This window comes from Bidens hawaiensis, unplaced genomic scaffold (genome assembly GCF_021521415.1).
Source record: "Bidens hawaiensis isolate Kalapana, Puna unplaced genomic scaffold, B.hawaiensis_p1.1 tig00012379_1, whole genome shotgun sequence".
Taxonomy (NCBI): domain Eukaryota; kingdom Viridiplantae; phylum Streptophyta; class Magnoliopsida; order Asterales; family Asteraceae; genus Bidens; species Bidens hawaiensis.
Window position 1 is genome coordinate 160,635 of NW_027492010.1, and position 14,218 is coordinate 174,852.

Consider the following 14,218-nt stretch of genomic DNA (forward strand, 5'->3'; position numbering starts at 1 on the left):
AAAAACGGGCCGAGTAATGGTTAATAACATAATATTTAAAAAAACTCAAGTTAATTGAAGACGTGGTTTATAAATTAATAATAAAATTAGAAATAGAATAGGTTTTAAGATTTAAGAAAAACTCAAATAATAAGATAATGAAAGTAAAAAGGTAATATTGTGTGAATTCTGGTGAGGGATCAACATCAACTTCACTCGCCGTCTGTTGTTGCAGTAGCAGTGGCAATGGAAGAATTGCTTAACGATGAAGATATCTCAACTCGTCCTTCCAAATTTCTAAACGTCGTTGCCCTAGGAAATACAGTAACTTCATATTATTACTAGGACCTCTCCATTAGGTTAGGTTAGGTTAATGTAATTAGGAGCTATTAATCATTGATTTAAAGCATGGTAGCTAGTTTCTTATCATGTGCTACCAATGGGTTCAAAGTGCAGGTAAATCAGCAGCTTTCAACACTTTGATTCGACATCCTGTTTTGGTATGTTTTTTCTTTCTTTTTTTCACTATTTGTTTATAATTAGCAACTTTATTAAGATATCAACAAGTTCAAAATGTATCAATCATCTGCACATTGTCTTAACTCCAACAGCCTACAGGTGAAGCTGGTGCAACTCGTGCCCCAATATGTATCGACTTGCAAAGGGACGATAATCTAACCACCAAATCTATTCTACTGCAGATTGATACTAAATCTCAACCTGTGTCTGCAAGTGAGTCCTCATGTCATACTTATGGTCTATGCAGTTAATGCGATCGGATATCTGTCAAGGACCGATATTTGAGATATGGGATTTTTAATATCATGCATAATCATACATCTATATTCTACGCTATACATTATACATAAGTGATGGGCAAATTAAGACGGTAGATTTTAAGAGTTTTACAATTTTTTAAACACATGGTAACCTTAATGAAGGGTAAAGTGATCATCGTAACATTAAATCTCACGCGTCTTTCATATTTCTCCAAAATAGTTACAATCTTTCCCCCTCAACTTTTGTAAACTTAAAGAATAGTACAACTTTGGCCCTTTCATTTACCCATCTATTCCTTTTTATTTCACTTTTAACCCAACTTCCCTACATGATTTTAAACGGTCATTACTTTTTCGTACGTTAATATTAATCTAAAAAAATTCACCATAAAAACCAAACCATTACCAACTGTTAGATTCCGATTTGGTTTGTACTCGATAATAAATTAAGTTTACAATAAGAATCATTAATCTACCCATACCATAAACGGTTTCATGGTTTCAAACGGAATATTGAAGTCCCATAAATCCATTACATGATTACCAAGCTTTGTGTTTCCCACCGCATTGCGCATGCACTTGTCTAGGATACAATACAAAAATATGCTGCAATTAGGGTTTGGAGCGATTTAGGGTTGACGACAATTGACATCGATTGTAGTTTGGACCGATTTGTTTGCGCCGATCGTTTTTTTTTGTGAGTTCTGACTTTGGAGTGATATAGGGTTTGAGTCAACAATTTTTATGGTGGAATGGATTTCGGGCATTAAAACAACTAAAGTGGGCCTCACATACATTAACCAATTAGCGGTGATATGACCGATATTGAAAACACAAAATATCGGCGTTATATCGGTAAATATCGCTGATATTATCGGGACCGATATTATGACCGGGATATGGGACCGATATTACACCTTAAGACCGATAAGCGATATATCGGTGATATATTACCGTATCAGCCGAGTTTACTGCATAGGTTATGATCATTAACATACATAGACATATATACCAGTAATATTATATTCAAAATGTGAGTTTCATTGGAATGCCCTTTTCGTCCAACCCCAGATGCTCTTCGTCACTCGCTACAGGACAGGCTTAGTAAAATATCAAGCAAAAGTCGTGATGAAATATATTTAAAGCTTAAAACAAGTATAGGTGAGTTTGGATATGTTTAGATCCTGGAAGAAGCTTTCATTTGAAGAATTGGTTCCCTAACTTAAGCATATGGTTAACAGCTCCTCCTTTGAAACTAATTGACCTGCCTGGAGTTGACAAGGGAAATCTTTATGGCTCTTTGGTGAGTAACTGCGGAAATGTTGTTCTGGTTACATCATTTGTCTAATACCTTACATGATTCTCCTTTATAGCTTACATGATATTATACTTGCAGAGTGAGTATGCTCAGCACCTAGTTGGGTCTTCAGGATAACAAGCAAGGTTGCATACAAGACCGTGTTAAAAGGTAACTTCTTAGTTGCAACATGTTTGTGTTCATGTTGATTACATATAGTGTAATCATGTTGTTATGCAGACCTAACGTTTTCCTGGTTATACAGCTCACATTGCTGTTGTGTTAAAGGCCGAAAGTGTTGTAGACAAGGCCGAGTGGTTAAACAAAATAAGAGCTGTAATGGGTATCAAAGGGGATGAAGTCAAATTGAAGCCAGATGGTCCACCCATTCGACATACACATTCAGACGGTTCTCTTGTGAGTTTACTGACTTTTGTTATTGTCATACCGTGACTTATAGTAAAACTGCATCCAAGTGTGAGTTTCATTGGAATGCCCTTAACATCTTTTAGTTTGTTTCTTTAATTATTCAGTGTGGGATAATTAGTTAGAGTTCTGTTTGGGGTTTATTAATCTATTTATCTTTGTCTAATGGGTCAAGATAATCATAGGTTACTTAGGTTATGCGTTTGTTAGGATTAGAGTCATAACAGGTTTGGGTTTTGAAGTCTTTATAATGGGTCCATGTTTGTAAGGGTTAACTATTATTTTTCACGTTTTTAATTAATAACAAAAGGAGGTCGATTGATTTTGATCAATCCTTCTTGTGCGTGTGTTTAATCGATCCATCTGGGCTAGTTTTTACATGGAATAAAAATGACCTGTTTCCCGTACAGAAGTCACCTTGCCACCTCTAATCTAAGTGGTTGTGATGCAGTTTCGGAAGCGATCAATGGCTCGAGACACTTTATGATAATCAAAGACGATAATTGAACCAAAGGTTCCAAGAACAAAGTTCTTATTAATTCATAATAAATCAAAAAACTCAATAACAAAGACACCCTAGCACCCTATTTATACTAAAAGAAAAGGAGATAAAAATGGAAACGAGATAAACGTAAAATAATAAAAGATAAACTAATAATAAAAAAGATTCTCCGATGCTCCTGCATCATACTCCCAGTCTTCGAATAAAAACTCGTCCTCGAGTTTTGTCTTCGGACCAAAGCCGCCTGGGTCGAAAGGAGCATCAACACGATTCATATCCATTATAACCATGACCCGCCCAAACCGTTTAACTTCACAGGTCGTCTTACTTGTTATCTGACCCACATCTAAATTTATACCACCTGGATCTATTGGGTTCCCGGGTTTCTTAACCTCCTTCTCCCCGTGTTCGAAAAAGACTCGTCCTCGAGTCTTGAGAACGTTGAAAAGATCAATGACACCCCAAAATAAATATTGAATCCATGTTCAATAGCGTTGTCGCACGAACGACTTGTTGGTATAGGTCGAATAGCCTTAGAAAGCTCCTTTGAAACATAACCATTTTCCAGATTCTTTAATGGCCCATCATCCTCTACTTGTGGCACCTTTAAATTCAGCCTATCCATCTCAACATCATTTAAACCAGACCATTTTAAGTTTAGCGTTTGCATATTTGTTGATGACCCACCATCTTTAAAATTCAAGTCTGCCACTATATTGATTAACTGTACACCCTCACACGATTTTATTAGAGAAATATCCTCATGCACACGTGACAATTGAGTATTAATTCCACCTTTTATTTTGGAAGCACAAACTCCAACATTATCTGCATTTAAATTATGAACTTTAGTTACACAATCACAATTCCAATATTCTTCCAAAATTATCAATAAAGATTTTAAACGTCCCTTATATATCGGTTTAGAAATTTGACTTACCAAATCAGATTGGCAAGAATCCTGATCAACAAAAGTAGGAATTGTATCACTACCATCTACGACCATATCACGATCCATAGCCACTTTATACTCTTCTTCATCACCGTAGTTATCAAACACGGGCGGAGACGCATAGATAAAACCAGCGACAAAAGGTTGCTCCTCCTCCCCTCCAGCTTCATCGAATAACCTCAGTTCTTCATCGAACTTCGGCCCGTCTTCTTCCGATAAAAACTTTGGACCATCTTTCGAGACACACTCGTAATAGATCGGTTTGTCGAACCGAGGTGGGTGATAGTAAAACGGATGCTGCTCTCCGTCGCCACCTTCGTCCCAGACGACGGTGCTCGACTCGGTTTTCGCCTTGCGCATCTCCCGTTGTAACTCGAGATCACGAACTCGTTTTCGGAGTCTTTCAATCACTTTAAGATCGCGGACTCGTTGTCGGAGTCGTTTGATCTTCATAAGATCTCGGGGTCGGAACAAACTCCATCGCTGCCTCGGTCGGCGAATCTGCGAACAGGATGCCGATCTTCTCCACGAGCACATGAATAGAAACCCCTCTGTTCGTTGCCTCTGTCGGCGATTCTACGAGCAAAAAAGTATTCATCTTCATGCCGAGCCATTTGAGAACCAAAAGCTCTGATACCAACTGATGCAGTTTCGAAAGCGATCAATGGCTCGAGACACTTTATGATAATCAAAGACGATAATTGAACCAAAGGTTCCAAGAACAAAGTTCTTATTAATTCATAATCAATCAAAAAACTCAATAACAAAGACACCCTAGCACCCTATTTATACTAAAAGAAAAGGAGATAAACATGGAAACGAGATAAACGTAAAATGATAAAAGATAAACTAATAATAAAAAAGATTCTCCGATGCTCCTGCATCATAAAGGAGGTTAAGAAACCCGGGAACCCAATAGATCCAGGTGGTATAAATTTAGATGCGGGTCAGATAACAAGTAAGACGACCTGTGAAGTTAAACGGTTTGGGCGGGTCATGGTTATAATGGATATGAATCGTGTTGATGCTCCTTTCGACCCAGGCGGCTTTGGTTAGAAGACAAAACTCGAGGACGAGTTTTTTTTCGAAGACTGGGAGTATGATGCAGGAGCATCGGAGAATCTTTTTTATTATTAGTTTATCTTTTATTATTTTACGTTTATCTCGTTTCCATGTTTATCTCCTTTTCTTTTAGTATAAATAGGGTGCTAGGGTGTCTTTGTTATTGAGTTTTTTGATTGATTATGAATTAATAAGAACTTTTTTCTTGAAACCTTTGGTTCAATTATCGTCTTTGATTATCATAAAGTGTCTCGAGCCATTGATCGCTTCCGAAACTGCATCAGGTTGAGTTTCCGGTTATAACAGCAAACTATCCTCTTTTATCACACACACACGCATGCATGCGAACAAGTGATATGCAATAACATGTCATGCGCACTTTTATATTGTTATTAAGTTGTGTCGTAGGTGTTGGTCTTAGCTGGTTGGTTGAAAATGTTAGGATACAATAGTCAGAAAAAGAGTAGATCCGGAGGAAGAACTTCGTTTGATGGCCCAAGAAGTGTGCGGTTACGTGGAAGCGGTTCTCAACAGCCTTGCAGCCAATGTCCCAAAGGTGTTTTAAAGTTTCATGTATCCTTAAACCCCTTGTATATGTTTATGTTTTTCATATTTATTCTTTCTGATTTTGCAGGCAGTTGTTCTTTGCCAAGTAGAAAAGGCTAAAGAAGATATGCTCAACAAACTCTACAGTTCTGTAAGGTTAGCTGCTATATCTCACTCTACCTGTTTTGTTGAAATTGACCCGTTTAGAAGGATATGGATCGAATCAACCCGTTTATAAACATAGTCTAGATTTGTTGCTTGCTTACTTTTTATTGTTTTGGTCAACAGTTCCCAAAGTACAGAAAGGATAGAGGAGCTGCTTCAAGAGGATGGAAATGTTAAAAGAAGAAGAGAGAAAATAGAGAAGCAATCCTCTCTTCTCTCCAAACTCACCAGACAACTCAGCATTCATGATAATCGAGCAGCTGCTGCTACAGGCATGTCGAATTATAGTCCGACAGGTAATAATTGTGTATGTGTTGTTCGTGTTCGTTTGTTAAGAAAATAAAGTGTTTGTGTTGGTTTATGTTGGTTCGTTAGTAGTATAAACAAACGGTTCCCGAACGTAAACGAACAAGCATAATAAAATATAGATATAAGAACATAACTGAGTAAACACAAATTGAAAGTAAATGTGAACATCAATCTGTTGGGCTAAATAACTATCAAAACTAGACTAAATTGTAATAAGCCTAATATTTTAAACGAACAAACTTCAACAAACGTGAACTACTAAACGTAAAGGAAAGGGTATAAACAAATTGTTTTGGGCATGTTCGTTTGTTGATTAAATAAGCGAACTTTTCACCAAACGGCTGACTAAACGTTCGGGTTTTTTTTTTGTTGACCAGCTAGAGATAAAACATTAAAGGTTAATATATTATTTATCATCATGGCATTAACAGAAAGTCCAAGAAGTGGTGGAGGTGACTGGAGATCTGCTTTTGATTCTGCTGCCAATGGCCCTACAAGTCTTGACTCTAGATTTGGATTCAACGGTCGCAGGAGCAGTGAACCTTCTTAAAACGACGATGGCCGCGGTCCAGATCAAACTCCACAGGACTAAGCGGTTGGCGCCAACACCGCCAGGTTCAGGTTCCAGGTTTTAGATGATAGTTAAGGGGGCCAACCGATTTTATGCATTCTTGTTGGGATGCTGGCATCCTGATCTACTTACTATTAAATGATGTTATGGCATGTTTTGTACAAGACATTTATCGTAGATAAGGCACATTGGTTTGGTGGTCTGCTGGTGTTTTCGAAAAGTTAGTTATTTTTCTAAAAGAGTTTAAGTGCTATTTTAGTACCTGTGGTTTATCTAATTACGTAACTTTAGTACCGATTTTGAATTTATTGCAAATAGCTATCTCACTATTTTAAAACTTGCAACTTTAGTACTTTTTTCTAACCCCCGTTTATTTTGACTTTTAAGTCAGGGGTGTTTTGGTAATTTCGTTATTTTCTATATTTTCTTTTTCTTTTAAGCCTCCACTTTAAATTCCTTCCTAACACCAAAATCATTATTAAAATTTCCCATCAACTGCAGGCACCACATTATCAACAATCTACTCATGTTCATCCCTTCAAATTTCCCAAATTTACCACACTACAAATCCTCTTACGTAACCACAACAAAATGTTGATCAGTTCTTCATGTAAGTAATATAAAACATGATAAATATTAAACCTATGAACCTGATACAACATGAAGAGTAGTAACCACAGCAGGGTATGATGTAGTCGACATGCTTGTCATCTTGATCGAGTTTCCCTTTAGGATGTATAGTTAAGGATGGTTAGGGTTCTTGAGAGGAACCCGGTTTAGAAGAGAGAGAAGACACATGATTTTCTTATGTTTGTGAGATTAGGTTACGATGTTAATTTATTCTCTCTATATATACACCCAAGGGGAAACCCTTTATTAGCTATTAAGAGTAATATGGCCCATCAACAATTACCAGGCTAATATATAATAAGGTATAATTAATTATTTGATCTATTATTATATAAATGATAATGATGGCCATATAAATAAATATATAAAATATATTTATTCTTACACAAAACCCCATCATAATCTCCGTTTTTCCAATCCTCATCTCGCCGTAGATCAACCGGCACCAGAATATTTTTCTTCTTCTTGTAAAATACCTTACAAAGTATCTCCAGCAACATATCATTTATCCTCTGGTAAGCCAAGAAAAAGTTTGTAATCTGATTTCAGCTTCGATAATATGAGGATTTTGGAGATGGTTATGCCTAAAAATTTTATTTTTTATTTGTCGGCAAAGTTAAAGGTTAGATTTTGGGAGTTGGGTTTTGGCCGGTCGTCGATTGTGAGGCAACTCCGACAGATTCCGGCGAGGTGTGTAAAGAGTGAGGAAAGGTTATTCTTTTAGGGCTTTGGTGAAATTAATCTTTATTTAGGATTTTCTTGAGGGTTAAAACTTAAAAGAAGGTAGATGGAATTATCAACGTCGTCAGATTTTAGGGATTTTTAATCAAAGATTTTAAGAATTGATGATCGTGAGAAGGCGTTACAGATTTTAGGGTTATAAAAGGAATTAAAAGGGGGAAGGATTTTAAAAGAAAATTTAAAAATAAAGAAAAATAACGAAATTATAAAAGCACCCCTGACATAACAGACAAAATAAACGGGGGTTAGAAAAAAGTACTAAAATTGCAAGTTTTTTAATAGTGAGGTAGCTATTTGCAATAAATTCAAAATCGGTACTGAAGTCGCGTAATTAGACAAACCACATGTACTAAAATGGCACTTAACTCTTTTCTAAACTTATGGAGCTAACAGTCTAGCCATAATAACCAATCGACTATGAACAGGTGTCAGTCATAAGAAATCTTAAATGTAACTTTTGTGATGGTTATAGCAAAATTGACAAATATCAATCGTAATGTTTGTTTATATTATATAGTTGATAATGAAGCACATGAATATGATTGGGTTGGGTAAGTAGCATAACAAACAATATGCAATATGATCTAGCCACAATGCGTGGAGATCATAAAGCTAAAGCTCTATGATCTAGTCATAATAATCAACTATGCACAAGTTGTCTAATAGAATTGATGAATAAATCACAAATCAATCGTAATGTGTTTATATAGTTGATTGGGTAAGTAACGTCTGTATTATCACATCCAAGTATAGGAGAACTATTAATAACCATATGAAGGGAGCATAACAAACAAAATGTATTACGAGCAAGCTCGATGTGTTATGAATAAACGGTGGAGAGAAAGATATTAGTAGGGGTGTCCACAATACGCGACCCGCCCCGAACCCGAATTAGCAAATTCGGGTCGGGTTAAATAGGATCAAAAAGTATTAATCGGGTTAACCCGAATTGTTAATAGGGCCGGTTTCGGGTTTATTTTTGAAAAAAAGTCGGGTTTCGGGTTAACCCGAATAACCTGATTAGTGGTGACCCTTAACTTTAAATACAATGATTAAAAGGCAAAATAAGCACTATAAAGACAATAATGTAAGCTTTATAGAGGAATTGATTATTTTGTTTGTTCATGAACCGTTCAGCGAAAATTTCTTTTATGTTGTGTTCTTTAAATTAAATGAACGAACATGAACACATGTTTCACTCGTTCATCTATGTTTGTGAACGTTCGTTTATGATCTTTCATTTAAGTTTGTTTATGTTCATTCATGTTCGTTTACATATTATTAGAAAATCATTAAATACTATTTGCATTTAGTAATTATACCACTCTAATATGTTTAAGGCCCAGTTGCGATGCGCGCATATAATGTATATATGTGTGGGCCCTCTGGTGGGCAAAAGTGAAGTTGCACTAACTTTGACGTTATTTTACTAATTTCGTGAAAATAACGTTAAAAGTGGCGGAAGGTTAATCAGGCATCATGTGGTGGCGTTGATGGTCGAAATACTTGACGCAAAACTACTATCGAGCCGGGGGTCTCACTGGGAGCAGCATCTCTATTCCTACGAGGTAGAAATAAGGTTGTCCACATCTTACCCTCTTTAAACCCTACCATAACTTTGCTATTGGTGGGATTTACTGAATACGATGATGATGATAACCCTAATATGTTTTATATTTGTTTTTTTGTGTTTATTTAAATGGGTTCATTTATGTTAGTTAATGTATGTACATATATGTTCCTTCATGTTTATTTATCTTTGTTTAATTATGTTCGTGAACTCTTCGTTTAGATTTTAAATAAGCGAACATAAACGAACAAGAACATGTTTAGTTTTTAACTAACAAACATAAACACAAATATTTGTTCGATTAAGTGTTTGTGTTCGTTAAAATGTAAATGAAAGAATACAGACAGGTCTTTGTTCATGTGCGTTCGGTTCGTTTACAAGTCTATATGTAATTATAAGACAATTACTTGTAAAAGAAGTTGACAATTATGAGAAATTTTGCAACCTAAAAGTTATAAACACAAAAAACAACTTAAAATTATAAAGTAACATGGATAACCCGACTAACCTGACAAACCCGAAACCCGAATAACCCGAACCTTAATAGGGTCGGGTTGCGGGTTATATATTTTTTAAGGAAAAACCGACTAACCCGACCCGATTAACCCGAAACCCGATCGGGTTGACCCGATGAACACCCCTAAGTGGTAGTTTTCACAACTTGACTTAAGTCAAGTAATCCCCATAAAATATAAGAGAAAATTTAGCAAAATGTTATGCATTCAGAAATGAATCTATGTTGTTGTTGAGTCAATGATTTGACCAAAATGAAGTATATGGAAGATTGGAATCTTCTCAACCTCCTCAGAATTCGCTAAGTATGGATCCGGGCACACGTTAGACCTCCGAGCGAGCTTTTACTTAGCCGGGTATGATATTTTGTCTATCGGGCAAGGTTATATTCAAGTAGTCTTCTTTAGTGGATATCCGAGCAGGGTTTGCAAATTAGTGCATTGCCGGGCAAGGTTCACTAGTTTATGTAAATTCGGGTAAGGTTCACTTTATCAAGCAAGTCTGTTCTTCATAGCCAAGTAAAGTTCACTCCCGAGTAAGCTTTTGGCTAACCAAGTCCATGAAGCCAAGTGATTGGAAGACCGAGCAAGGTATTCATTAATAATAGTGGTCCGAACAAGCTTGATGATTTAATGTAATATCCTTAAGAAATATCGGGTAAGGTTCAACTCAAGAAAGGAACAGTACTGCCGAGTACACTTTGCTAATAAGTTATTTTATAGAAAGGAGTTGAATGGACCGTTGAAGAACAAGGTTGCTCTTAAGGGTTTGTCGGGAAAGTCTGGCAAAGTCAAGAAGACTGAAGTCTACTCGGTGAGTATTTTACTTGGTAAAATACTCTTCAAGTAAAATCTACCTGGAAACTGATCCCGAGCACACTTCTATGTTACCAAGTTGTGAAGGATGGCAAAGTACATAGCCTACTCGGAGAATGAAGATTGATGCAAAGCCTACCCAGAAGACTTGTTTTACACTTAGAATATTTTGTGATTATGTAATTTGAATATGTATTAATGTTTGGGGTTTCTAGAAGGAATGACAGCTGTCCTAGGTTGGCAGGCCTATAAATAGAATGTTTTAGGGCACGCCGCCTATGGATCAGCTACGGATTTGAGCCTTTACACTTTTCGGATAAGAAATAATATTTTTCTTGAAAGTGACGGCGGTCCTAGGATTTGTACGGAAAAAAACCCTCCTTCAAGAAACCCTAAATCGATTATCCAGTTTGTATGATTGATATTATATAAATGGAAATCTTTTGAGTGAATCTTGTTTGTGTTGGTTACCTTTTAATACTGATTAAGCAACCGTATGTTTGTTATTGATTCCGCCTTTAACAAACGGTTATCTTTCTAAATATAGCAACCCGTCATTAACTCCCTTGTCGACACATCTATTTGTGTGAGTTATGACATGATTAAGTAAGATCCAGCTGAAATCGGGGACATGACAAGTGGTATCAGAGCTTGTTGCTGCTATTTTGGAAAGATCGTTGCTGATTGACGATTTGAAGAAGAATGACGTAAGCAGACCACTGTTACATTGGAAAGTGACGTCAGCAGCTCTGTTCTTCATTTTTCTTCCAGATCTACAATCATTTGGTGTTTTCTTTTCCTTATTCTATTTAAAGTTTTAATTTTTATATATAAATCTTGTTCTAATCGCATCAGAAAACTCAGATCTGAACAACCAGTTTTCAGATTTGATTATTTTTTTTAACTCTGTTCTTACAAAGAAATTACTTTTGATTTCATAAAATGTTTGGTTACGAGGAACAAGAAGTGTCTACTAACAAGATTCCTAGACTGTATGGCCAGGAAAATTTCACAAAATGGAACGTCTTGTTTGAAGCAGCCGTGTGCTATAATGATGTTGATATGTGGAACTCAATCCGAAATGGTCCACAAGGCAATGTTGAAGAAGGTGCAAATCCAGCAACCGTTGCTGCTGTGAGGGAAAGAATGAGAAAAGTTGATGACAAGGCTTTAGCTATGTTGAAGTTAGGTCTATCTTGGAAAATACTTACTAAGGTGCACATCATGCCACTGCCAAGGAAATGTATGATGCGATACTTGAAATGTTTGAGGGAAATGTTGAGCTCAAAAATATCAAGAAGCAGAGATTGAAGCAACATCTAGAAAGATTTAAGTATAAAGAAGGAGAAAGGAAGAAGTCTATTCTGGAGAGGTTCTTATCACAACAACAACTATAATCCCAACTTCAACAACTTCCAACCTCAAATGAACAATCATGATCAAGGAGTGCCTCAGAATCAAGGTTTTCAAAGAAACAACAACCAAAATCTTCAAAATATTCCAAACAACACTATTCCAGCCAACCAAAACGAGATCAGAAATCAAGGAAATGTTGCTGTAACAACACAGCATGAAGGTAACTTTGATTGGAGTAATCATGAAGAAGATATTGCAGATGATATCAAAAGGGCAAATGTGGCATTCATGGCCATAATTGAGAAAGAAACTGGATCATCATCTCAGGAACAGTCCACTCCTCTGAATGACATATGGTACATGGATAATGGTTGTTCTAGGCACATGACTTGTGACAAGAGATCTCTTGTCAATTATGAAGAAAAGTTTGAAGGTCCTGTAGCATTTGGTAGTGATGAAAATGGTGGAAAGATTGTTGGAAAAGGAATCTTAACAAATGGAAAAGTTTCATTTGAAAATGTGTTTCATGTTGAAGGTCTTCAGTACAATCTACTGAGTATATCACAAATGTGTGATAAGGGATACAAAGTCAGTTTTGATGATTCACACTGTTTCATTCTAAAACCTGAGTTTGTGATTCCACCTGAAATGATTATGATGATGGCACCAAGAAATGACAACTTGTATGAATTGAACATGAAAGAAGCTGTTTCAAGAGGTGGTGCATGTTTTGTTTCCAAAGCCACTGAAAATGAATCAAAACTGTGGCATAGGAAACTGTGTCATGTGAACTTAAAGAACATAAATAGACTTGTCAAAGGTGAGCATGTTATAGGCTTACCTACAAGAGAGTTCAAATTGGAAGATCATTGTAATTCATGCCAAAAGGGAAAACAACACAAATCTACTCATAAGCCAAAGCTCATCAACTCAATTGATCAAGTACTTGAATTACTTCACATGGATCTCTTTGGTCCTGTGAGTGTGCCAAGTATAGGGAAGAAAAGATATTGTCTTGTGATCATTGATGACTATTCAAGATATACTTGGGTTTATTTTCTAAGTACCAAGGATGAGACTGCAGAGTTGATTAAAGGTTGTGTAACAATGATTGAGAATAAATTGAATAAGAAAGTTAAAATGATGAGAAGTGACAATGGTACTGAGTTCAAGAATGGAGTTATGCAAGAATTTTGTACAGAAAAGGGTATACTTCAACAATTCTTAGCTCCTAGAACTCCTGAACAAAATGGTGTTGCAGAAAGAAGAAATAGAACCTTGATTGAAGCTGCAAGAACCGTGTTGGCAGATGCTAATTTACCTGTAACTTTTTGGGCTGAAGCCATAAATACAGCCTGCTATGTTCAGAACAGGGTACTTGTCAACAAAAGGCATAACAAGACTCCTTATGAAATATTTCACAACAAAAAGCCTTATATAAAGTTTTTCAAGCCCTTTGGATGCAAGTGTTTTCTTCTGAACACTAGAGATTATTTGAACAAGTTTCAAACAAATCTTTAGATTGTTTCTTTGTTGGATATTCTACACACTCAAAAGCTTACAGAGTATATGTGAAAGACCACTTGAGTTTTATAGAATCATCTGACATCATCTTTAATGAGAATCAATTCAATACAGTTGATGGTGCAGCATGGTTGTTTGATCATAAGAAGTTGATAAGGTCCTTCAAGATTTATCCTGAAGACTTTGATGAATATTTTTACAAGACCAATGTAATTGAAGAGAAAAAGTAGAAAACATTGGACTTGGAAGAATTATGGAAGAAGGTTGCTAGAAAAGAAAAGGAATATACTTTTGTGATAAACTCCTCAAGTGATTTGATTGAACAAGATCAAGATGACAATCACAATCCTGAAAATGATCATACTGTGAACAATCATGACAATCAAGATGTACAGAATGATCAAGTTCAGAATGAGGGAGACAAAAGCAACCAAACAAGTGAAGAAGCAGCTGCATCTACTGCAAGATTTCAAGATCTATT

At 36.1% G+C, this 14,218-nt stretch overlaps 1 pseudogene across 1 annotated transcript; it reads left to right on the forward strand.

Annotated features, from left to right (window-relative positions):
* Positions 1 to 225: 225 nt before the first annotated feature.
* Positions 226 to 6,609, forward strand: LOC143540867 (dynamin-2A-like; annotated as a pseudogene). The gene is made up of 11 exons (XR_013136661.1): positions 226 to 302; positions 428 to 479; positions 591 to 711; positions 1,830 to 1,919; positions 2,000 to 2,061; positions 2,155 to 2,226; positions 2,321 to 2,472; positions 5,440 to 5,553; positions 5,632 to 5,699; positions 5,832 to 6,004; positions 6,449 to 6,609. The product of XR_013136661.1 is annotated as a dynamin-2A-like (transcript).
* The last annotated feature ends 7,609 nt before the right edge of the window (positions 6,610 to 14,218 follow it).